The 22,498-nt window shown below is 41.1% G+C and overlaps 2 long non-coding RNA genes across 3 annotated transcripts in view; one reads left to right on the top strand and one right to left on the bottom strand.

The window, feature by feature from the left end:
* Positions 1 to 21,896, top strand: part of LOC125912409 (uncharacterized) — a 35,685-nt gene extending 13,789 nt beyond the window's left edge. Inside the window, exon 5 of one of the 2 annotated variants that reach the window (XR_007454710.1) lies at positions 21,343 to 21,896. This is a non-coding gene — a long non-coding RNA (uncharacterized LOC125912409). Of the gene's footprint in view, positions 1 to 1,078; positions 1,919 to 21,342 lie in introns of those variants that run through there. The other variant, XR_007454709.1, reaches the window with a different exon arrangement.
* Positions 10,541 to 22,498, bottom strand: part of LOC125912410 (uncharacterized) — a 55,988-nt gene continuing 44,030 nt past the window's right edge. Inside the window, exon 3 of the long non-coding RNA XR_007454711.1 lies at positions 10,541 to 13,636. This is a non-coding gene — a long non-coding RNA (uncharacterized LOC125912410). The remainder of the gene's footprint in view (positions 13,637 to 22,498) is intronic.

The raw sequence follows: 22,498 nt of genomic DNA, 5'->3' as shown, positions 1-22,498 counted from the left end.
GTCTTCCATTGCTCTAAGAAAGACCACAGCCTTCACCATGGCTTATGAAGCCAGCCTACACTGTCTGGGCCCTACAGGTCTCCCCTGCCCTTTCTTGCATTGTGCTTCATCTCTCTACTTGTGCCCTATCATTTCTCCCAAAGGAGCTTCAGTTTCTCACCACACATTCTTTGTCTGTGGTACCTGGAGCCATTTGCTGCTCACCAAATATTCACAAACTTTCTCACATCTTCTAGCCCTCTTGCAGTTGGGTGGGGCCCTGCGACCAGTTCTGTGAGTGGACGTGACACAGAACAGAAGAGTTAGGAGCTGATGTGCCATTTTCCAGCTTTCTTTTCCAGAACAGCAATGGTGGAGGCCATATGTTGAGACAGCAGAACCACAAGATGGAGTAACCTGGGTGCTGAGTCAGCGCATGGAAGACAGCTGTCTTTGGAGAGTTGCCGATTGTGCATGAGACAGACATAAACATTTGTTCTGTGTGGCCAGAGATTCAAGACAATTTTGTTACTGCAAAATAATCTAGTCCAGCAGTTCTCAACTATTTGGGTCTCAGGACCCCTTTAAACTCTTAAAAATTATTGATGATCCCAAAGAGCTTTTGTTTATGTGGATTATATCTGGCAATATTTCCAGATTAGACATTAAAACTGAGACATTTAAAAAATGTGCATATATTAATTCATTTTAAAATAACAATATAACCATTGCATGTTAATATAAATAACATTTTTATGAAAACCAGCTAGCTTCCAAAACAAACTAGTGAGAATGACAGTATTTCACATTTTTGCAAGTTTCTGGATTAATTGAAGACAGCTGGATTCTCATCTCTGCTCCTGCATTTAATCAGTTGCAATCTGTTTTGTTACTGTTGTTGAGGTATGTGAAGAAAATCTGGCCTCAAACAGATCATGTAGTTAAAAGGGGTGTATTTTAATAGCCTTTTCTGATGATGGTGGATATTCTTTTTGAATAATACATCAAAACTTGACAAGTGGTAGTTTCTTAAAAGTTAGTTAAAATATGGAGGCACCTGGGTGGCTCAGTGAATGAAGCATCTGATTCTTGGTTTCAGATATGTCATGATCTTGGGGTCATGGGATGGAGCCCCACATCAAGACCCTCATCGGACTCCATGCTGAGTGTGCAGCCTGCTTAAGATTCTGTCTCTCTCTCCCTCTCTGAATCCCTCTCTCCACTTGCACTCTTTCTCTCTCTCTCAAATTATAAAAAAAAATTTTTAATTTAAAAGTTAGTTACAGTATGGAGTCTGAAACTATACCAATGAAATTTTCATACTCTGTTACATTAAGCCCATTAGGGCTATCTTGCACTTTGAATGGATCCTTTACTCATGGCATGATTTTGTAACCTCTTGCATTGGTTATTTGGAAAAGACAGGTTCATTGAGTTAAACACATCTTCCAAATGTTGACATATTTCATTATATAATATATACAAAATCACATTAATTAGTATCACCATCAACCTCATTGCAGTCTTTAAGTATTAGGAAGCTATTAAGCTCATGGTAGTACGTACAAGTTTTAAAGTTCTAATTTTTGTTTGAAAGCTTGAGTTTTATCTTTGGTAACAAACACTTTCAGTTATTTTCCTTGAAGTGACAGATGGGCTTTATTCATTATAAAACAAGAACAAGAACAACAACAACAACAAAGGTCTGCCAAGAACCTAAGTTTGAATAACCACAAACTATGGTTTATGGTTTATGGTCAGTAGTTTTTGGTTTTGGTTTCTTTTTTTTTTTTTCCCCAGCGAAAACTGTATTTCATGATAAAAGCAGCTAGTTCCATTTACAGCTCAAAAAATCAAACAAGTGCTTTTTCTCAAGGCAGCCATTGCACTTTGTATGCAGAAGTGCTTTATGCGTACTTCCCATTTGTCACCCAGAATATTAAAAAGATGTGTACTCAAGGGTGGTGATTTAATTAAAGAATAACTTTTATTGCTTAATCAAAGGCATTTCTAAGCGAAACTGGCTTTTCTCCCAGCTACAAGTACGTGGAAAAGGAATACAGTGGTTACAAGTACAGTTTAGTGCCACTGCCTTGCTGACACCCCAAAGTTTTGCCACCAGTGCTTTTATGTCATTGGTGCAGATGTCAACCCAGTGAAAAGGAGCAATGACATCCTGGTATAATTTTGAGAATAATTTTGACCTCATGGAACCTCTGAAAGGACCTCTGGTACCCACAGCAGTCTGAAGACCACACTCTGAGAACCACTAGCCCATCCTTGCTAATTCTAGCCCATCCTCACTAATTCATTTATACTTTTCCTTCTGACTGGAATGAAATGCCACCACCACCTCGTCACCAGCCCATCACATTGTAGATGTGATGCTCAGGTTCATGACCAAGTTCTGGGGGGAGGTCCTTCCTCGATGTCCTGGGTCTGTTCCCATTTTAACAATATTACATCCCTCAATGTACCTTCACTTACAACAGTAGTAATTTTACACTCACATTTGTCTTCCTCACTAGATTTTAAGCACCAGTAGGGTAGGGGGGATGGTGTCAGGGGTTCACTATAACATTTTTTAGTGTCTAGCATGGTATCTGCATAACAGGGCTCAAATCTTAGTTGACTGAATGAATGCGGGGGTCTGAAGCAGCCATGTGCAAAGGCACATTGAGCTTAGATGGGGGCTCCTCTTCCTTAGAAGGACTCTGCAGCCTTGATTAAACTTTAGTTCACTCAGGTTTTCCTACAAACAGGTTCCCCATAAAAAAAGATAGCAGGCCTGTGGCTGGTATCTAAAATATCTATGTTTAGCCTTTTCCTGTTTCTGAAGAAGGTGTGTGTCTGTGTGCACATGTACATGCACTGGAGAGAGACAGAAAGAGAGAGAGAGAGAGAGAGAGAGAGAGAGAGAGAGAGAGAGAGAGAATGGATCTGGGAGAAGAGACTTTAAAGTCGTTAATTAACTCTATAATGGGGAAAAGCACCAATAATCTCTGAAAATGTTATGTAATCCTACTTTTATGTCTCATCTCAACCTTTAATAAGAGCTGTTAATATGTAGGAAACTGATTTCCATACTATTGTATTTGCTTCCCTGGTGAAGGTTGTTGTTAAACTCTTTGAGGATAAGGACCATGTCTTTTTCTTCTCTATATTGCCCAGCCCAGCACCTGGCATATGAAAATATTCCATAAATGTTCATTAAATTGTCATGTGGCAATAAGACCATGTGATGGGAAGAAAGGCAAGAAACTTGAGTTGGGGGCTGCCCACGAGGATCATACAGTCCTACCATCTTCCTTGTGCAATTGAGGCTTAGGTACAGCTGGCCCACCCAGTGGCTGCTGTCAGCCATGAGTAGCAGCTCTGAGGCCCACCTCATTTCTATTTTTTTATATCCAAGATGTCCAGGACCAAAGTACTCAACCAAGCTGGAGAAGGGTCGAGGCCACTCCCATGCTTCTCAGCTCGGGCTGCTCATTAGGTCCTCCCAGGGAGCTTGTAAAAAATACCATCCTTTTGATAAGACCCCTAGGCATCAGTATTTTAAAGAGCTCCCCAGGTAATTCTGATACTCAGCCAGGATACAGAACCACTGGGCTAGTTGAGGAGAAGGGGACTCAGGTGCTCCCCCTACCTCCATGGGAATAACCTGAAAACCAGATAATGAGTCCCTGAGAAGTTATCATGGCTTCCAGTTGCCATGATGGTTGTCACTGCTAGAGAAGAGTGCACAGGATTGGAGCCATTTCCACGCCTGATTCCTGAGCCATAGGACCACCTTTGAGTAGTTTCAGCCTTGTGCTGCTTGAGTTCTCCCTGCATAGTCAACCTCTAAGGCATCATGATCTCAAAATCCATTGTTCACACTTTTCAGGTACTTGAACTAGAGGCAAGTGGAGTGGTATGATGCCCTGGAAAGACAGATGTGTGATTAAATTCTGCTTGCAATGAGACTCCCAAAGGGAGTCACAGGCTGAGTACTGGGAGCAGAGCTTATAATAAGCCCTTGTTTATTGTTCAATTAGAGTTCAATAGCTCAACAACCCCCTTCTCTCCCTTCTGCTCCCCACCCTTACACCCAATGGTTTTCTTCTAATAAGGTTCTTTAAGCTACTCTCTATTGGTGGGGTAGATACACAGCCCGGGTCCAGTTATGCTTTTAATGGTGTTTACACAAAGTAGCTCAGCTTGTTAGACCCTTGAGCCATAAGGACAGGCAGAGCATCTGCTGGGGGCTCTGTTAAATTAACCTTTAGTCAGTTTGCCCTAATTGATCCAGTGCTTCACTCCCAGGATGTTCTAAGTATTTAAAAGCATGTAATGAAAGATCTGACTAGCCTGGAACCATAGAGGTTTAAGAGAACTGCTGCAGATTCCTTTTGAAATATCTCATTGAATTCAACATTACTGAGGAGAGATACAGGGCTGAGCATAAATTAATTCATTTTGGGCGAAATTCGTCTCCAAAATGTAGACCAAAAAATGTGTAAATATGAAATAACTTGTTTTATATTCAAGGAAGAGTTGCTGCAACTCTGACATCCCTTCACGTGGTGAGAATGTTTATAGGAGCCTGGATGCCCTGGCAGCTTCCACAGGAGAGAGGTACATGGTGACCCCAGTGTCAACAAATGGAATTCACACGGCAGAGATGCTTGGACTTCAGAGGCCTGTCTCAACTGGACTGGGCTCTAGCTCTGGCCAGAAGCTTGCCAGCCACAGGCCGACGGAGTATATGGCATAGGGTCTGGAATGCGGGGAGGCCCAGGTTAAAATCTCAGCTTTCATACCTACGGGCTTTGTGACTTTAGTCTGTTTATAGCCTCTTTAAGCTTCCATGTTCATATCTGTAAAGTGAGGATGATGATACCACTCACCTCCCAGCATTGTTACGAGGATTAACAGAGATAACACATGTTAAGTGCTTAGTTGTAGCCCTTAGCATATAGTAACTATATAATGAATGTTCACAAAACAAAAAACAAAGCATAACAAAACGAAATTCAGTCAACCAAATAACAACAAAAATAGGACAATATGGGGCACCTGGGTAGCTCAGTCAGTTGAGCATCGGACTCTTGATTTTGGCTCAGGTCACAATCCCAGGGTCATGGGATTGAGCCCCATGTTGGGCTCTGCACTGAGTATGGAACCTGCTTGGGATTCTCTCTCTCGCTCTCTCTCTCTCTCTCTCTCTCTCACTCTGCCCCTCTCCCCTGCTCACTCTCAATCTCTTTCTAAAAAAAAAAAAAAAAAAAAAAAAAAAAATAGGACAAGCAACCCTGAAAAGCTATATGAAATTTTTAGCTGCTTAAAACTGCCACTGCCTCCTCCTTTCACCCCTGTTTACAAGTGTGTTAACTATAGTGACCTCAAAGGAAACCATATTTAAATAAATATATTATAGGGACCTAAAGTTCAAGTGCCCATAGTAAATTCAGGACAAAATTACAAAGTGAAGACAGGCCCTTTGATCCTGCTCCTCTCAAGAGGTACTTCTAGAACTCATGAGTGTCCATGAGAGTGCTCTTCTTCCAGAGCACAGACTACATTTCCCAGAGTCCCTTGCAGTTACATGTGGCCCCCTGACTGAATTCCAGACAATGGAAGTGAGATGGGCCACTTCCAGGCCTGGCCTGCTAAACCTTCCCAGGTACCATCCTTGCTCTGTTTTTTTCATTTTCATTTGCTGGCTGAATGAACAGGACACCAAGAACACCAAGAGCCTAAGAGAGGGCTCACCCAGAGGGAAGGGGGAAGGCCCACCCGCTACTTACATTGGATTGTGACAGAAACAAGAAACAAATTCTCATTGTATCAAGCTACTGATACTTGTGGCAGTGTTTATAGCAGGTGGCCTATCCTGATGAGTACAATGAGCTTTTCTATTTTTTTGCTCATGTCTGCAGGGTGGGTAAAGCACCAGATAGGCAGTCAGGAGAGCTGGTCCTGGTCTGGGCTCTATCCCTCACTTCCTGATGGACCTAAATGGTCTCAGAGATCTGAGAGTCTAAGAAGGTCAACAAGTGCTTCCTGTGTGATGATGACACGGCTGCCTCTCTGCCTCTGCAGAGACTTGGCTGGGAAAGCAGCTGTGCTTGGAAGAAGATGCCAGCTGCCTTTCCTCTCCTTCTCCCGTAGCCTGTCCCATGTGCAAGCTCTGTGGCTCCTCACACTGCAAAGATTATCTGGTGCATTCACTTAAATTACTTCAATGCCTTTGGCCAAGTCCCTTAGCCACTTTGTGCCTCAGTTTCCTCATCCATATAATGGGAATAATGATTCACCTACAAAAGAGAGTTCTGCTGAGAATTAGAAATCATTTTTAGGGGTGCCTGGCTGGCTCAGTCAGTGGAGTGTGATACTCTTGATCTCAGGGTGGTGGCTTTGAGCCCCACGTTGGGTGTAGAGATTACTTACAAATAAAAAAAATCTTTAAAAAGGAAAAAAAAAGAAATCATTTTTTAGAAAGCATGGGTCACAGTGTCTGGCACTAGTAGTCACACAATAAAAGGTTATTGCTAATGAATTAGCATCCTTAAACGTGATGCATTCCGCACCCCTTTGCAGAGTACTTGCTATGGCCAGGCAAATCGCTAAGGATGCAAAGGCAAAAGGAAGGACAAATCTCTGCCCTCAGTGCATTTATGGTCTAGTCCTGCACCCTCTAGCCTCCCCCTCCCCTCCTCCTCACCGCTAACATGCACATAGGTAGGACATGACAATATGAAGTAGAAAACAAATACATTTTCCAGGGGATAAATTCAAGGAGGTACCTGGGCCAGACTTTGGTTCGCCCCCAGGTTGTTACATGGAGTCAGGTGTTCTTTCCTTAAGGAATTTTTCCCTCTGTGGCAAAACTCCCTGGTGGGACCCTGGGCAGAAGGAGTCAAATCTCAGAGGGCTTGTGGTCAGTAGAAAAACCAGATCTTTAACAGCAGCTTAAGCCTGACTCCTTTGCCCTGAAGGAGGCTGGGAAGAAGGGAGAGGTCAGAGTTCAGAATCATTACTTTGTTGCTCTGGAACAGGGTGAGGGAAGCCAGAAGCTGTGCAGTGTTAAGATGGGGAACAGATAATTATATGTTCGTGCATTACTGTTCTGAATGTAAAATCTCCAATAGTCATTCCACACACAATGTAACAAAGCCTTTAAGGACAGGCTTAAGAAGGATTAATTTACAAAGACTCAACAGCTAGAAACCTCTAAAATAATTGTAAATGGAAAAAAGGATGCTCAAAATCACAGAGTTTAAAAGCTAGAGAGAACTTCAAAGTGTCATCCAACTTAGATTGTTAAACGCTGATCCATGATGAAATTGTTGCTAGTCTGTGATGAAATGAAAACAATCAGGACAATTTATTGTCTTTCCATACAAGAAAGGCTATTTATTTTAAATGACTTATCCTTTATTTTAAGATTATATAGTCTTCCTAGTTTTTTGGTTGTAATAGTCTTTCTCTTTCAGAACAATGATAGTATTTTAGATGGCAGTGTGTCTTTGTTTTTCCTCTTTTGTCTGTGGGTTTTAGAAAAACCTTACCTGCAAAAATGAAATGGCAATTCTGTGTTGGTCCCTGTTTTTAAAAATTTTGTTTCCTGAAACTCAGTCTAGAAACCAGTCATCAAACTTAACCATCATTCAAAATATATTAAGAAACTGGCTCCTAAAAAGCAGTTATGTAATTCTCCCAAGTTTTGAGAATACATCCATTTTTTTGAGAGAGAGAGAGAGAGAGCATTCACAAGCAGGGGAGAGGGGGGAGGGAGGGAGGGAGGGAGGGAGAGGGAGAGAGAGAGAGGGAGAGAGAGAGAGAGAGAGAGAGAGAGAGAGAGAGAGAGAGAATCTTAAGCAGGCTCCACACTCAGTGCAGAGTCCGACATGCAGGGCTCTATCTCATGACCCTGGGATCATGACCTGAGACATTCAGGTGCCCCAAGAATATATCCAAATATGGAAGCTTACTTTGATAAGTAGGATACAGAAACAACTCCCTCAAAGCAAAGTGAATCTGAAGATAGCATTTCTGCAGATGCTAATAAAATTAGCCTAAAAAATATTAACTTATAAAGTGGAGTAGTGAGAGAAACACAATGAAATGAAAGCAGGGTCCTGGGTTTTAGTTCATCTTGTGCCTCTAACAAGATTTGCTGTTTTAGGAAAATCTCTTTCATTTGCCTCAGGCTCTGTTTCCCTTCTGTAGAATGAGGGGATAGAAGCAAGGTGATTTCTAAGACCATTTCCTGCTTAAATGTTTGCTATTCTAATTGGAGACAACGTGGTTTAGTAGCAGAAGATTCAGACTCTAGAAGAGACTGTCTGGCTTGACTACTGACTCTGATACTGACTGAGGGCCTGGGTAAATTCTTTAATCTTTCTGTGCCTTAATTTCCTCATTAGTAAAGTGGGGTGAGGATAGTAATTACCTCATGAGGAATAAATTACATAAAAATTGCAAAGCACTAAATGTAGAGTCTGATATTAATAAGCTTTCAACAAATACTAAATATTAGTAGCAATAGTCGGTGATTTTTTCTAAATTAAATGCTTTACCCTCCTCACTTGGTAATATAATTGCTCTGCATAAACTGGACTACACCACAGAGCAGATCCCATTCTGAAAGGAAGAATAACTCAGGAGGCTGCCAAGAGGATTCCAGATGCTAAGATGTAATAATTAAGTGCAGGTGCAACTCAAAGCAGTTTATATACGTTATCTTATTTAGTCCTCAAAACAAATCTCTGAGGTCAGCAGAATATGTTGGTTTCTCAGCCACAGTCCAACCCAAAAGCTCACTAAAATCACTGCTCTGCTTTGCCCTAAATTTTGAATCTCCTCCCTTCAGGGTCGAGGGGAAGGGCTGGGGTAGAGGGTGGGTAGAGATGGGGTGCTGGCGTATCATGGCTAGGAGAGAGGTACCTCTTATGCCAAGCAGCAAGTGTGAGCCACAGCAGCGTGGGTCATGGGAAGGAGGAGGATGGCTTGGGGACAGTGGTGGGATCTGGAGAATTAACCCAAGGCATTCCAGAAGGCACATGAAAGGTAGGGGTGGGCAGAGAGCTGCTATTGGAGCTGTGGTCAAGGCTGTTTTCTAGGTACAGCACTTCCTGTGTAAATGGATAAGCCTCATTTAAAGGCTGGGGATTGAGTGTACACTGGGCAGCAGCTTATTGTTCTAGGAACAGATAAAACAAAGTTCCAAAAGTCTCTGACATTGTTCCAGGACATTGTATTGTATGGATGATCAGACATTGTTTGGAGGATGATTATAAAATCATCTCCTTTAGAACATATGAAGCAATTTAGAACTATGGCCCTATCTTCTATCCACAAAAGTAATACTCTTAGGGCCAAAATTAGCAACGCGGTACTGCGACATGCCCTTCTTTCCCTTTATCCCTTTATAAGGGTAACTGCCCTCCCATACTCCCCTGCTGCAGGAATCCGGGCCTTAGGCTGGGGTTGCAGGAATCAGGGCCTTAGGCTGGGGTTGAAACATGGCATGGCCCCTGGACTGGACCAAGGCAGGGCGGCCACCAAAGGCAGCCAATCCAGGGGATGGATACATATCTGTGAAATGGTCTTGTCTGAGAAGCTCTGCTATGCCTCAGGAAACCATTTCAGGTAACTCTGAATGGGGAGGCAGAGAGAGAACCAGTTTTAATGCAGAGAGGCAGGGAGGAGAAAGGAGAAAGGAGCAGACACATGGCTGCAAGATGTACAGGGCCAGCAAGATTAGGAGTCACCATAACAATAGAGAAGAATGGAGACACTTGGCTCTTATAACTGAAGAAGAGACAAAAACACTTGGATCTCAGGCCTGTCTTGCATCTTGAGCAGGTGCTACTCCTTGGTTTCCATGAGCTTCTTTACCTAGTACCTCCATGTAATAGATATGCCAAGAACAACCCCCCTCCCCCCCCCCCCCATTACTGGAGGTACCTTAGATTTATATTCTTTACAACCAAAAGAACCTAACAAAGTATGAATCTTGGTCTTAGTACTTGTGAACTGGAGCTGTGGAGTCAGGGGAAGGATCTGATTGGATGACTAAAATTTACTAGGCTCTGTGGGGGGAGACTTTTCTAGGGGGACACAGCTCACCCAGGTATAGAGGCATGGAAGGTCAAGGTGGGTGCTGAAAAAAGGTGGAAAGATGGATATGATTTGAGAGAAGGATGGGAGAGGATGGCAGTCTTTGGGGTTGGAACAGTAGGGTCCAGATTGTCAGCAGTCTGCTTGTTATGCTGAGGTTTACACAAGATCCTTAAGCAGGGTGGAGAATGGGGACATGATCAGATTCACTCCTCTGTTTGTTTCCTTGAGGTTACAAATGCAGTTAATACTGGTGAAGAGACACTGAGAAAAAGGAGGCCAAGAAACCATCACATCAGCTACACTTTCTGTTTTCATGGAGAAGTGGAATGTCAGTCAGGACAGGCATAGCTCTAGGGAAATTGAGGCCTTTAAAAAGATTATTTTGAATTCTAGATGATGCCATTTTGCTTTTTCACAACTCAATATTCCAGCCACAGAATTGTCCCCTTGGAACATTCTCCTACTTGAAGTTTCCACGGCTTGAATGAAAGACGCGTAAGAAATATTTTCATATTGTCCTTCACACTTAAATTCAAATGTTCATGTTTAATGAACCACAGGCTACTGATCTCAAAAAGAAAGCATTAATTGTTCAAGGACTAGAGTGAAGTCAGAATTAGTGTGATAATGAGAATCCCTTTGACCACACTATTTAAGTGATGGGATGTTGGTCCTTCACAAAACATGGCATGAAAGACCCATGTAATATATTGTAATCAAAATAATAATAAATTGATGTAAGCTTCCTGGAAGACTATTTGACAGTATGTGTCAGAAGCCTTATAAATATAGGCTTATACTCAGAAATTCCACCTTTAGGAATAACATCTTAATCAAATATGTCTCAAGACAAATACCCAAGGATGTTTATCACAGCATTATTTATACTAGACCCAAACTAAAAACTTTTGAAAGGTCCAATTATAAGTAAGTTATTAAGTAAATTATGGTGAAGCCATATGGTAAATTATTAAGAAGTCATATGTTGTTTTCAAAGAATATTTAATGACATGGAAAATTACTCATAACCTTATCTGAGAAAAGAAGGACATAAAACTATACACACATGTACACACACACGTATATAAAGTTTCTTGTATGTATTTATATGTTCTTTGTAAATGCTCTAAAAGATAACCTGGAAGAAAATACTCCAAATTGAAATATGCAATGATTAAAATGTTAATAGAGTTTACCTTTCAGTAGTAGAATTACAAATGCTTTAATATTTTCTCTTTCTATTAATTTTTCAAATTTTCATGACTGCATATACATTATTAATATAATCAGGAAAGATTTTACTTACGCACATACAAAATTATCATTTGGGTTAGCTGTGACCAGACAGCATGATTATAGTTAGAAAACAAAGAATAGACACCAGAGCTTTCAGTCCCTTAACCTATTGACATCATTACAGGGAATAAGCAGGTGACCTGATTTGGGTCTCTGCTCTTTTTTCAGCTCACTCCTTGGGGGAATTCCCAAGATTCACTGAGATCTTCCAGGCTTATCACCATCACCACCATCATCATCACCATTATCATCATCAATGCGAACAGTTATTGAGCATGTACGAGGTACCAGGCATTGTTGGAAGGGTTTAACAAATATTGTCAATTCCCCCTCATAACAACTCTTGGAAGTAGGTACTACTATTACTCCTGCTTTACTGAGGAAGAAACCAAGCAACAGAGAAACTTGTTCAAGGCCCCACCATTAGTAAGGGGTAGAGCTGGATTCAGACTCCAGGCAGTCTGATGTGCTGTAACGCAATGCCTTAGGTTGCATGGCCTCTCAGAAAGCCACGAAGAACTTTGGAATTTGGGGAACTAGAGATCACATAGCTTTTTTTTAAGCAAAGGAAAATTTTTTCAAATCTAACTCTATGTATAATTCCTTTATTCCTGGTTTAGTTGAAAGAGATGCTAGGGTCCCTTCTGTGCCTCTCCCTCATTTCCCAATGAGGTCACTGTGGTGTCTCACCTCTGTATAACTCTTCTGAGAAACTACTGCCCTAATCTAACTATTTCTACTATGAAATGAGAAATCTGGGCCCAGAGCTTTTAAAAGAGGGCTCCCAGTTAGTATGTGCATAAGCTAATGTTTCTTTACTATCACCGCAGAGCACACACATACATTATTCGGGACTCCTTTTGTTACAACTCAAATTTGCTTAGACAGAAGAGGTAATTTATTAGTTTAAATAATCAGGTAGTCCAAAGAGATTCCGGCTTCAGGTATAGCTAGATCTAGGAGTCCAATATGACACAAAAGGCTCTGTCCCTCCCTCTGTTTCTAGCTCTGCATCCCTGTAAATTCACCTCATTCTCAGGAAGGCTCTCTACATTATAAACCTATATACCCTTGTAGCTCTAGATGTCCAGCACCCCTGCAGGGTAGACTAGATAATCACTGTCATCTGTGGATCTTTCTAGTCAAAACTGTTGACCTTTATTTCTGTTGGACAAAGAATGGTGTGATAGTTAGACCTCCCATTCTTCCTTTAAAAAACAGAAGTCGTGAACATATATTAATCCATGGTCCATAGCATGTACCACCACGCTGCGTAGGCCTAGTGGGGATGAGTTCCTTATAGCCAGACAATCTCTAGGCCTACCTTTTCACCAATACCACCCTGTCTTTTGCACATGTGCAGAGTCCGTTGGGAGACTTGAATTCAGAGCCATAAGATCATGACCTGAGCTGAAGTCAGACACTTAGCTAACTGAGCAACCCAAGTACCTCAATACACCATCTTGGTTACCATAGCTTTATAGTGTGTCTTGCCCTCAGGTAGTGTAACTCTCCTACTTGGTGGTGGTAGTCCTCCTCCTCTGCCTCCTTCTCCTCCTCTGCCTCCCTCTTCTATCAGATTTATTGATGTATAGTTTATATATAACAAAACTCACCAGGTAGTGTGATTTGTAACTTCTCACAAACATATATAGTCATGTAATGACTACAGTCATGAGATAGAAAATTTTCATCACCCCATTCCTTCTATCTTCCTGTTGTCTTCTTTTCTGTCTTCATTAGAACTAATCAAGCATTTTTAATAATTTTATCTCCATTTGCACCATTGACTTAGTTAGCTACACCTCTTTGAGTTCGTGTGTCTATGTGTGATAACTATACAATTTACAATATCCATTTTCAACTTACACAATATCACACTTTCAACTTATGTACAGTTTATAATACATATTCATTTTCAACTAAATACTGTCTGCCTTCAACTACCATACCATTTACATGTGGCTCAAGATTCTTACAAAAGCAAATTTTCCTTTTATTCTTCCCATCCTTTATACCACTTTTGTCATCGATTTTACCTCTACAAATATTAGTCATTTTCACTACTTAAATAGTTGACTATCTTTTAAAGAGATTTTAAAATTAAGAAAAATGTTTTATGTTTACTCACATAGTTGTTGCCCTTAATTCCTTTGTACAGATCCAAATTTCTATCTGGTACCATGTTTCTTTTGTTTGAAGGATTACCTTTATACTCTTGTCCTCAGTGATGGGCTGGTAAAGTTGCTCTCTGCAAAATAAAAAAGAGCCCTGATTTGTAGTGTTTGCTGATTTCCATGGTGTAAATTCTCCCATCATTACCAATTTTAAGCTACTAACATTTTAACAATCAATGTGCAAAATTCCTAAATATTTAGCCATCAGTTTGTGTGAAGTGGTATGAACTGGCTTAAGTTTGTGCTGCTAATCTGCTGGTAATGTATTCTCCCAGGCTTTATTTTTCTGAATAAAGTCTTTTTTTTTCTCTCAGTTTTGAAAAAAATTCCTACCGGGATACAATACTAGGCTGATGGTTTCTTGTTTCAGTAATTTATTTCTTGAATTATTATTAGTTTTCTATTTATATTTTTTTAAGGAAGCTCTAGGCCCCACGTGGGGCTTGAACTCACAGCCTGAGATTAAGAGTGACGTGCTCCACCTGCTGAGTCAGCCAGCTGCCCCTTCGTTTCAGCACTTTTAAGTTGTTGCTCTGTTGTCTTTGGGCATATACCGCTTCTGATGAGAAGTCTGCCGTAATTCTTATTTTTGTTCCTCTGTATCTAGTTTGTTTCTCTACTCCTCCTCCCACTCTACATCCCTGGCTGCTTTTCACATTTTCTTTTTATCGTTGGTATTCCGTAATGTGATTATGATGTGTTTTGCTGTGGTTTTCTTCCTGTTTCTGTTGCTTGACCCTGACATGGCCCTTAGACAGATCACATGGGGCTGCTGTGCTCAAACTGGCCCTTCAGGTGTCTGATACATCCTAGTGGTCAGGGCCCAAGAGGGTGTGCTACTGGAAGACTAGTCTTTGAATATGAATTGAATTAGATTTTTAGATTTCCTCATTACTTATTAGTAATGATATTTTATATTTCTATAGCAGTTTAACAATTTAAAAGAATTTAACCTACATTTTATTAGTGTGTAGATTATTTCAAGTGTATATCAGAATTACCTGAAGATCTTTTTAGTACAGAATCCTGGGTCCCACTTTTTTTGTTTTGTTTTGGTTTTACTTTTAAATCCAAATCTTTGGGGGAAGACACATTTTCAAAAGCTTGAGAAACCGCAACATGACCTGATTTATATTTCTTGTAAAAGTTCTGTCGTGTAGGTTTGGTTATTTGCTTACATATGAAGAATCAGAGGTTACCAAGACGAATGACTTACCCAAGGTTTCCGAGCCCATCAGCTCAGCTAGAGCATGGGCCAAGTTTCTCTGTTAGTTTCACTTTTTTTGAGGAAAGAGCCATATTTTATTATAATGGACGAGGATTTTTGTCACATCCCATGTCACATGGTTACAATGTCACCAAATCCATTCCTACAAACTTTCCGTTTTAATCTGTTTAATAATAATACCTTTCTTTATGTTATTCAAAGAATTATCTCAGTGCCTCCAGGTTTTCATGGAGAAAACACACTAAACTGATGTTTCTAACTGAAACAAAGATGTTGGGAGCAAATTTAAATCAGACGTGGTTTTACATGCGGTTGGTTATGTGTAACCACCAATAGGTTAGCATCCCTTTATTTTTCTTCAAGAGAAAAACAAGATCCGATAGAATGGGGTTTGCAAATAGTTAACTGGCAGCGTGAAGGACTTGTGTAGAAAGTTGAGGTGACAACTGAAAGTCAAGACTACACATGTTCATGTGTTTCCCAGGGAAAATAAGATCTCCAATTTAGAGAGACTTGGGTGCTGCTATTATTTCTTCAGATAAGACACATACAGATGGGAAAGATGACTTTTCTGAAGGAAACATGAGATGTAAATGGAAGAAACATAAGTAGAAAAAGTGACTTTTTTTCCTTTCTCCAATTTTTTAGCTTCTTTCTTGGTTTTATTATGCAGTGTTTTGATGTTGACATCGTCTTAATGTGCTTCAGGACACTCATTTTCCAGCAGCAGCTCCTAGGGACAGGACAACTGCATGTCTTCAGCAAGCAGAAGTCTTGCATATCCCCTTGGGCTTTCCACACATGGTCTACCGCCATTTCCTTGTGTGTCTCCCTGTCTCCAAGACACCCTCCTCAGTGTCCTGTGTCCTGTTCTTGGCTCCATCCTTGTGCCATCTCCTATGACAACTCTCCCCGCTCAGAGACACACTGTCCTTTCCCTTCTCAGTTCCTGGTGGATTTCTACCGGTTCACTATCTTTTATTCTTTTCTTTAAAGTTTATTTACTTATTTTGAGAGAGAGAAAGTGCAAATGGGGAAGGGGCAGAGAGGGAGAGGGAGAGAGGGAGAATCTCAAGCAGGCTCTGCCCCACCAGCACGGAGCCTGATGTGGGGCTCAAACCCACGAACCGCGAGATCATGACCTGAGCTGAAGTCGGACACCTAACTAACTGAGCCACCCAGGTGCCCCTGTTCACTATATTTTAACATTAGTCATAGATTATAGAGTTGATGAGCAGCGTGAGCTCCTAAAAGGGTTGCCCGTGGATCAAGGTAGAAAATTAAGATAATCAGATTGCTGAAATCAAGTGACTTTTGTAACAGTTACAGGCACTTGTCCATCAGGCATTCTTCCAGTAGCTTTAGCTCTTGAGCACTGTGATCAAAATCAGAAGTAAGCAAAAAGTGTTCTAAGTGATGAGTAAAATAGCTGTCACAGAATCCACATAACTTTATTCCTTTGATTAAATTTAACAAACAGTTATTGAGTATTTTCTATCTGCCAGACACTGGCCTGGGTGGTAGGAATAGTGAGATGAATAATTTATCTCTCTCTCACCTTGTTCCAGAAAGGATCTGAGGTGGCTTGTAGCAGAAACATATAAAATAAAATGGCCAAATACAGGTTTTAAAACTCAGAGCAAGGGAAATATAAATTAAAATAGGTCAAGTCTAGGGGGAAAAGAGGACACAGATACACGGCCAAGTACAATCGTTATACTTGAGCTGTGAATTTGGCTCTAAGTACATTAGGTGGCCAGGGGGAAAGGGAAACGTGGTGAGTTACACATTTCCCATTGTAAAAACAAAGAAATTGCATAGTCACTCAGGGGGGAAAAGATGAATAAGACATGGTTCCTAATGGCAAGGAATTTATAATCCAGCAGGAGAGACAGATCTGTAGCAAACATCTGTGAAACAAAGCTGTATTATGAGATCTGTGTGAAGCGCTAAGGGAATAGAGATAGGGGGGCAATTTATTTGGCTTACTAGAGAGAGAAGATGCTATAGGAAGAGTGCCCTAAAAGAAGAAGTGGACAAGGAGGAGAAGGGCACATGAGACAGAGGGAAAGAGTACAGTGACTTGAGATTAACAGCCTCCAGCTATGTTTGCATAAAAATTGCTTTGAATGCTTGTCAAAAGACTCTGAATCAATAGGACTGGGATTTTTCACAAGCACCCCAGAATGCTAATTCTGGTGCTCAGCGGCCATACTTTGAGAAACATTGATGTGTAGAGCAGTGAAAGATGAGGTTGGAAATGCCGACTGGACCCACCTGGTGTGGGCTTCGTACTCCACAGTTAGAAACTTGGACTTTATGGGTAATGGGGAGCCTCTGGATGCCTTTAAGCCTAAGCAGGTGAATAACACCGTCAACTCTGTGTGTGTGTGCGCGTGTGTTTCTTTTCTTTTTCTGATTACAAGTGCAGCAGCTGGAGGATGAAGGGCAGGAAGAAAGAGGCCTGCAAACAGGTAACCACTAGGAGTGTGGCATTGTCCAGGTGCAAAAGGACAAGAATGTGTTGAGGTAGTGGCAGGGGAAATGGGGCACGGTGAACACTTTCTGCAATGAGCATGAACCTGTTAGTTTATTGTTAGTCACAGATTTACTTTTCTGGTTAATCTATGTTGTTTCTCATGTCTAATTATTATTTTACTTTATTTTTTGCTCTCTGGTGGCCAGCCTAAACCAACAAGCAGCAGCAGTGACCTGCTGGGGAGCAGGTCCTCGCTGAGCTCTGCCTGGTCCACGTGTGTGAGCAGGGGGGCTGGTGAGGGACATTTGCTCAGCATAGTGGAGGGGAGGAGATTTCTTTTTTTTTAAATATAATTTATTGTCAAGTTAGCTAACATATAGTGTATATAGTGTGCTTTTGGCTTTGGGAGTAGATTCCTCTGATTCATCTTTTACATACAACAGCCAATGCTCGTCCCATCGAGTGCCCTCCTCAATGCCCATCCCCCATTCCCCCCCCCCCCCCCCCCCGGCCAACCATCAGTTTGTTCCCTGTATTTAAGAGTCTGTCATGGTTTGGGGAGGTGACTTCTCTTATGGTGAACTCACATTGGAGGGTGACTTAGTACGTCAAGATTTTTTTCTTTTAATTTACTCTTAAAAACTTCTTGTTTTAAAAACACAAAAAAAGAGTAGACAGTTCTGAATCCCTATAACCAGTTACTCAGATTTGGCAAGTCAAGGTTTTGACAACATATTTTCAGCTTTATTGACGCATAATTGACAAATAAAATTACACATATTTAAAGTGTCCAAACACGATGATTTGACATACATATACTTTGTGAAATGATTCCCACAATCAAATTAATTAACACTTTCATCCCTTACCTAGTTACTTTTTTTGTATGTGTGGTGAGAATGCTTAAGGTCTCTTCTCTTATCAACTTTCAAATACACAGCACAGTATTATTAACTATAGTCACCATGCTGTCCCTACATCCCCAGAGCTTATTCATCTTATAACTGGAGGCTTAGAACCTTTGACCAGTATCTCTTATCTTCTCCAACCTCCAGCAGCCCCTGGTAACCACCATTCTATTCTCTCTTTTAGGAGTTCAACTTTTTTTTTTTTTTTTTTTTTTAAGATTCCACAGGTGAGTGAGACCATAGAGTATTTGTCTATTTTGGTCTGGCTAATTTCACTTAGCATAATGTCTTCTATTTTTATCCCTGCTGTTGCAAGCAGCAGGATTTCCTTCTTTCTCATGGCTGACTATTATTCCATTTTACGTATATACCACACCTTTTTAATCATTGATCTGTTGAAGGACACTCGGATTGTTTCCATATCTTAGCTAATGTGAATAATGTTGCAATGAGCATGGGAGTGCAGATTTCTCTTTGAGATCCTGATTTCATTTTCTTCAGATACATACTCAGAAGTGACATTGCTGGATCATATAGTAGTTCGCAGTAGTTTGAATTACTATAATCTACTATGGTAGATCATGTAGTAAATTTTAAGGAGCCTGCATATGGTTTGCCATAATCAGTGTACCAATTTACATTCCTACCAACAATACACAGTGGTTCCCTTTTCTCCACAATCTTGCCAACACTTTTATCTGTTGTCTTTTTGATAAAAACCATCCTAACAGGTATGAGGTGTATCTCAGTGTGGTTTTAGTTTACATTTTCCTGATGATTAGTGATCTTGAGCATTGTTTCATGTACCTTTTGGCCATTTTTATGTCAAATTTGGGAAAATTGTCAAATTCTTTGCCCATTTTTAAATTGGATTATTTGGTTTTTGTTTTTCTTTTTTTTTTAAATCTTTTTTTTTTTTTTTGCTATCAAGTTGTTAGTTTGGATACTCGCCCATTATCAGATATATGGTTTGCAAATATCTTTTCCCATTACTGTAAGTTGTCTTTTCATTGTGATGGTTTCCTTTATTGTGCAGAAGCTTTTTAGTTTGATGTAGTCCCACTTGTTTATTTTTGGTTTGTTGCCTGTGCTTTTGGTGTCAAATAAAAAAAAGTCATTGCCAAGACCAACATCAAGGAGCTTTTCTCCTATATTCTAGGAGTTTTATGGTTTCAGGTCTTATGTTCGAGTCTTTAATCCATTTTGAGTTGATTTTTGTGTATGGTGTAAGATAGGAGTCCAGTTTTATTCCTTCCCATGTGGCTGTCCAGTTTTCCCAGCACCAGTAATAGAAGAGATTGTTCTTTCCCCCACTATGTGTTCCTGGTGCCCTTCTCAAAGATTTGTTGACTGTATATGCATGGACTTCTGCCTGGGCTCTTTATTCTGCTCCATTGATCTGTGTGTCTATCTTTATACCAGTACCATACTGCTGTAATTATTATGTCTTCATAATGTAGTTTGAAATCAGGAAGTGTGATTCCTCCAGCTTTGTTCTTTTTCAGGATTGCTTTGGCTATTCAGGGTCTTTTGTGGATATGAATATGAAATTTATATTATTTTTTCTATACCTTTGAAAATGTCAATGGAATTTTGATAAGGTTGCATTGAATCTATAGATTACTCTGAGGAGTGTGGGTGGACATTTAACAATATTAATTCTTCCAATTCATGAGCATGGGATATCTTTCCATTTACTCTGTCTTCCTCTATTTCTTTCATTAAATGTCATAGTTTTCAGGGTGCAGGTCTTTCACCTCCTTATTAAACTTATTCCTAAGTATTTTATTGGTTTTTTTAATGCCTATTTATTTATTTTGAGAGAGAGAGAGAGAGAATGTGTGTGAACCAGGGAGGGGCAGAGGGAGGGGGGGAGAGAGAGAGAGAGAGAGAGAGAGAGAGAGAGAGAATCCCAAGCAGGCTCTGGACGGTCAGCACAGACTCCGATGTGGGGCTCGAACTCATGAACTATGAGATCATGACCTGAGCCAAAATCAAGAGTCAGATGCTTAACCAACTGAGCCATGCAGGCACCCATTCGTATTTTGTTTTGATAGCATCGTAAATGGGATGATTTTCTTCATTTCCTTGATTTTTCATATTCCTTGGAGCCTTGCATTGCTGTCTTCACATCTGAAGAAACAATTACCTTCTGTAGTCTTTATTGAATGGCTTTGGGAAAGAAATACATGCTGCCAGTTCTGCTAAGGATTCTGAGGCTTTCTTAGACCTTTTCTATGGATATACATGCTCCTCATTTCTTGTTCCCTCTTAGGGGGATTTCTTAAGATGGTGTGTATGTTTCTCTTGTTTTCCCTAGAATGGTGCTAAATGCTCATTAGTGTGTTTTCTCCCAATGTTTTTTTTTTTTTTAAGTTTCTTTCTTTCTTTCTTTCTTTCTTTCTTTCTTTTCTTTCTTTTCTTTCTTTCTTTCTTTTTTGAGTGGGGGAAGGGGCAGAGAGAGAGAGAGACAGAGAGAATCCAAAGCAGGCGCTGCACTGTCAGCTCAGCCTGACGCGTGGCACAAACTCACAAACCGTGAGATCATGACCTGAGCCAAAATCTAGAGTCTTAACAGCCTGAGCCCTGCAGGCGCCCCTCTGTTCTCCCAGGCTTGCAGAGTCAGGGCCAGCTTTCTGCCCGTGCTCACCAGCTGTCTACAAAGGCTCATACTCCCCGCTCTTGGAACACACACAGCCAGCCAGCCACAGGGTGCGGTGTGTGTGAGGGAGGTAAACGGAGTGTTCAGGAACCCCCAGGGCCATCTGGGGGGAATCCTCAAATGAAACATCCCCCGCAGCTTGTGGGCGTGCTTCCTGATGAATTCCGCAGAGTGGTTGGTAAGATCCGTGTCTTTCTGATGCCCTCTGAGAGCCCTGTCTGCTGTTCTCCCAGCCACTCTCTGCCCCTGACTTGTGCAGCATGCCTCTGTACTATGGATGGGGTGAGAGAGAAGTGGGCCTTTTTGGTAGCATTACACACGGCTGGGAAGCCAGGTACTCATTCACACACTCTCAGTTTCCCCATTGAAAGAAGCCACAGATCTAAAAGGTCTACCTTGGCATTGATCTATATCTGTGCCTTGGGGGAGGGGTGGCATAGGTAAAACGAAACTGTTTCTGTCACCCTCTTCATTGCATCCAATCTGGTTGTTTTTTGCTCCAGTGGTTTGCTGGAACTTCTCTGCTGGACTCCTGGACTGCCACAAACGCATTCTCCTCTGTGGGTGATTGTCAAACTTGCTGTTTTGCGGGGAGAACACAGAAGACGACTCTTATTCCACCATTTTGCTGATGTCATTCCCACATGTTTTTATTTGTTCTAAGAAAAAAAGGTACCAAAGTCCAGTTCACTGGATTCTGCTAACACAATGTCTGCCCTTCAAAAATGGCAATAAATGCCAGCACCTTGCATTGTGGTTTACAAAAACCAGAGTGCCTGAAGTTGGACAATGTTCCCATGCAAAGACCTATTGTTTTGAGTCTGCTCTCATGCGTGCAGAGCGTTTGTGAGCAACAAGCCTGTGGTCCAATCCATTATTTCATTCATGGTACAGGAACTACTGAGCTTAGTCCCAAGACAAAGTGAAGTTAATACCATTTGGCTACGATCCACTGTTCAAACGTGTGGTAAGTGGAATAATGGCCCTCCGGAAGATGTCCATGTCCTAATCCCCAGAACCAGTGAATATGATACCTTACATGGCAAAAGAGATACGTTTGTTTGGTAAGGTCACCATAACCATGTACTACGAACTGGGTGGCTTGAACGGAAATGTATTCTTTTGCAGTTCTGAAGGCTAGAAGATCAAAATCAAGACATCAGCAGGTTGGTTTCTTTTAAAGGCTGTGAGGGAGAGATCTATTCCAGGCATTTCTCCTTGGCTTGTATAGGTGGCTGTCTCCTCCCCGTGTTTCTCCTTCTGTGGGTGTCTGTGTCCAAATTCCACCCCCACTGGTTTCTAAACGTTTGTTTGTTTAAAGAGAGAGGAAAACAGAGGATCTGAAGTGGGCTCTGTGCTGACAGCAGAGAGCCCGATGCAGGGCTTGAACTCATGAACTTCGAGATCACGACCTAAACTGAAGTCAGAGGCTCAACCGACTGAGCGACCCAGGTGCCCCCACCCCCTTCTGATACACACACCCGTCCTGTTGAATTAAGAACCACCTGAATGATCTAATCTTAACTGATTACATTTGCTGTGACCCTATCTTCAAGTAAGTTCACATTCTTGGGTTTACAACTTCAAAATATGAATTTGGACACAATTCAACCCATAACAAGAGACTTTGTGAATATGATTAAAGTTAAGGACTTTGAG

Source organism: Panthera uncia, assembly GCF_023721935.1.
Source record: "Panthera uncia isolate 11264 chromosome C1 unlocalized genomic scaffold, Puncia_PCG_1.0 HiC_scaffold_4, whole genome shotgun sequence".
Taxonomy (NCBI): Eukaryota; Metazoa; Chordata; class Mammalia; order Carnivora; family Felidae; genus Panthera; species Panthera uncia.
Note: the sequence above shows the minus strand (reverse complement) of the source record. Positions and strands in the feature narration are given on the sequence as shown.